This window comes from Raphanus sativus, chromosome 1 (assembly GCF_000801105.2).
Source record: "Raphanus sativus cultivar WK10039 chromosome 1, ASM80110v3, whole genome shotgun sequence".
Lineage (NCBI taxonomy): Eukaryota > Viridiplantae > Streptophyta > Magnoliopsida > Brassicales > Brassicaceae > Raphanus > Raphanus sativus.
The window spans coordinates 25,684,976-25,688,864 of NC_079511.1; positions in this window are offsets into that span (position 1 = coordinate 25,684,976).

Sequence of the window (3,889 nt, forward strand, 5' to 3'; positions counted from 1 at the left end):
TTATACATTAAGTTGGGTTGTTGATTCCATGGTGAAATTGAGTTGAATTTGAACTTTAGCAAATTAGGGTTCATGGACTTTGGGGATTTTCGAATTGGGTTCTAATTAAGTGTGTTTGTGGTTGGGTTTGCTTGATAAGTTGTTTAGAAGTTTGAGCTGAAACTCTTTTGACTCTAGAATCACATTGTTCATCTTAACTTTCATCTATTGAGAATTTGAAAAGTGTGATTCTTGCTTCATTCAACTTACTCCTCTCCAAGTTTGTCTTGTGTTTAGGTACAATGACTAAGACAAGCAAGACAGCGAAAGAGATTAAGGAGCAAGCCGCTCGAGGGAAAGCACCCGCATCTGGCTCGGGAACACAGTTGACACAGAGACAAGCTACAGCAGCTGAAAAGAAAAAGTTGGCAGCGGAGAAGAGAGCGGGAAAGAGTGTAGCAGTTCCTGAGATTGAAGAGAGCGACTATGAAAGTGAAGATGAGCCTGCTCCAGCAAAGAAAGCTAAAACGTCTAAGGGAAAAGGAGTTGCGGTTGAAAGAGACAGAGAAAAGAAACCAACTGTTGAGCAACTCTATGACGTTCTGAAGAATGAGATGACTTGGATGCCAACGAGGTTTGCAGACATCCAGTTGCTGCGACAGCTGGGTCTCGAAGCTGATATCGAGACAATGCTGGTTCATTTGAGGATGCCGAAGCTCTACACCATGGCATATCCTCTCTACAAAGAAGTTTCATGCCAGTTCCTCTCCTCCCTATTCGTCACTGTTCACAAAACCAAGCACGCAAGGGAAGGATGGGGAAAGATCGCATTCACAGTGCATGGGAGAAGCTACACCATGAGCTTCAAAGAAATCGAGAGAGTGATGGGTTTTCCAGACCAGAGGTACTCCTTTCCTGAGAAGACCGACAACCTCCCCCAGAAGCTCTGGAAGCTGATCAGTGGTAACGAACGCTCTACTGGAAAGGACAAGAACTCTCATATCAGGCATCCCTCAGTGCGTTACCTACACAGGTTACTCGTCCATATCTTCTACCCACGAAAGGAAGTTGGCACCATCACGGATGAAGACATGTACTTATTCTTCCCAGCCATTCAGCCCTACGCCACACACGCGCAGCTCCCTTTCTCCATGGAGCTCTACTCAGAGGTTGGATGGGTCAGGTTCTTTGTGGCACGTCTTAAGCACTACAGAGATTGGGCTTGGACCACCGGTGACTCCTCACCAAAGATTGGGATTGGAAGTTTGATCACACCCTTGCTTGAGTTCAAGGGTATCTCGTTGGGAAACGACGCGACATCACCGATCTTCTTGGATGCTGCTTACTTGAGACAAGCCACTTACTTTAGTGGGAGATACAAGGGTGATTACGTATACCACTACAAGATCGGGGGCAAAAAGGCCGAGGTAGTTCTCCCAAACAGAGAGCTGACAAACCTAAATGGGCCCTGCGGTGTCAGCTTCATCATTCCTACGGGTGCTTTCCTTGGTGAGCACGGGTCCCTTGATCCCATCGGCCCTTGCACGGAAGCAGAAGAGACTATGGGGAGAGCTATGCCAGACGCTGAGCCAGTGGAAGATGAGGGCGCTGAGCCAATCTATGGGCAGCGTCGCTACACTTTCACACCATACTCCGGAACCCTTCCCCCTGGTGCCCTTCGCGACGCCCACGATCATATCAGTAGGCTCCAGAGATGGAACAAGGCTCAGGATAGGACGATTGAGAAGCTCAAGAAGAAGTGTAAGGAAATGAGCAAGACAGCGAAGAGGAAAGCGAAGTCAACATCCAAGATCTTGAGAAAGATAGCTGATGTCTTGACTAGGGGAGGTTTTGCGGGATGTAGCAGAGCGGACTTCGAGTTCCCAGACGACCCAGTACCCCAGCCTCCACCAAATCCCTCAGCCCTTGGCTTCCCTCTAACTGAAAGGCAGCAGCAGCGTCGCTGGAGAAACCCACCCATCCTACCCTCTTCCTCGGGCAACAAATCACCCTCCCTTGCTGATTCTGAGGAGGAGATCGAGATCGAAGAGATCTCTAGCCAGCCACGATTTGAGGAGCACAGCACCATGCCAGGCGGCTACTACACCACGTTTCCGCCAGACACCGATGAGTCCGAGCCATCTGGCTCTACTCGCTACCGATAGGAGGTACTCTGTCACCTTCTCTTGTATATACTAGTTTTTCTTTGATTTTTTTAGGATTTCTTTTCGGTACCTCTCTCAGCTTAATAACACAGAGACTGTGTGACTTAAGTTTGGGGGAGGTACCAAGTATTTAATCGTGTTTGCTTTGATGGTCCTGCATTGAGTCCATGCATTGTACATATCTATTTGCATAAAAAAAAAAAAAAAAAAATTTGAAAAATCCGATAAAAAAAAAAAAATGAAGCATGTAGTTGCATCAGCATCCTTTAGGTTTGAGTCTAGAAGCATTCATATAGGTTGCATCCATCTGCATAGGGAGCAATGATTTGAAATGCCTTGCAAAGAGCTTGTTTAGCACTCAAAGTGACACCCTAGTTAAGCATATCAAGTAGCCTAAGCATCTCTTAAAAGCCTTGCACGCTTCGAGCCTTGAAAATTCTTCTTGAAACTTGTGTGCTTGCTTGTCATTGACATTGTTCTGAAAACCAGCTCCAATCTGAACTAGGCTTAAATGAACTTAATTTCTCTCACTTATGGGCATTTGCATACTTGATCATGGTTCTCATTCACATTTGGGTTATCTTTGTCCATTGTACCACTCTTTGTTAACCCAAATGGAACTCCTTCACCCTTGAGCCCTTACCTTTCTTTGAAGCCAACATTGATTTGCTTGAGTGAGGCCTTTTCTGATAGCTTGTCATGTGCAAAATCTTGAGAGTATTGGAGGCGACATGGATTTGTTCTCATCTCTCGCTAGCATATGATCATTATTTGAGCTAGCTTCTAGGATGATGGTTGGGTGCATGTCCTAAATGAGTTTGTATCTTGGGTTTGGGTAGTGAGAAAGATAAGCTTTAGGGACCTTAGAATGAAAAGAAAAGAAAGCTCTAGATTGTGCTATTTGACTCCTTCCCCCTAAAAATAAAAAAAAAAAAAAAAAAAAAAAGAAAAAAAAGAAAAAGAAAGCAAAAAAAAAAAAAGGGAATGATAAAAAGAATCAATAAGATAGTGGGGAAGGGAAAAGAGAAGTAGAAGAGCTAACCTAGGCAAAAATTGTCCCTAGTAGTAAAGAGAAATAGCTTGTTCATTGGGCTAGTCATGAAAAATGAGTTGCTATTTGGGTTGTGAAATGAAGTGAATAGGGGTAGAACTTGAAATCACTTAGGAAAAGGGTAGAATGATGAGAATGGATCCATGTATGCATGAGTTGCTTCTAATCTTAGATAAATTTTGCATAATGATCAAGCTCCTTGTTCTTGAGTGATAACCACTTTAAATGATGCATCTGAACCCTTCTCTTCATTCACTTTAGACCATTTGTTTACCTAGCCAAATGATTGAGATCATCTGCCCATTTGTGAGAATCCTCCTTGTGTGTGTGTGTGAACTAATGTGAGAGCTGGTTAGGAAGACTTGTTGGTTAATGAGTATTGCATCTTGTGTAAAGGCATAAGGGTATTGATAGGCCTAGAGAAGCTAGAGTATAACATGAGAGTGTGCTTTTGCTACTTGCTATGTTTCTTTAGGGTGTCAAGTTGAGTGTTAGGAAGTATTTCTTTTGGCTATGAGCTCCCAACTTCAAACCTCTCTCCCTATGAGTTCTTGCAAGTTCACTTGAGGACAAGTAAAGAACAAGTTTGGGGGAGTTGATGTCTTGCATATTCCCATTGTTTTATCTTCATATTCGCATGCATTTTGATCATCTAGAATAGGATTTAGGCATGTTTAGGTTGCATTTTGCATAC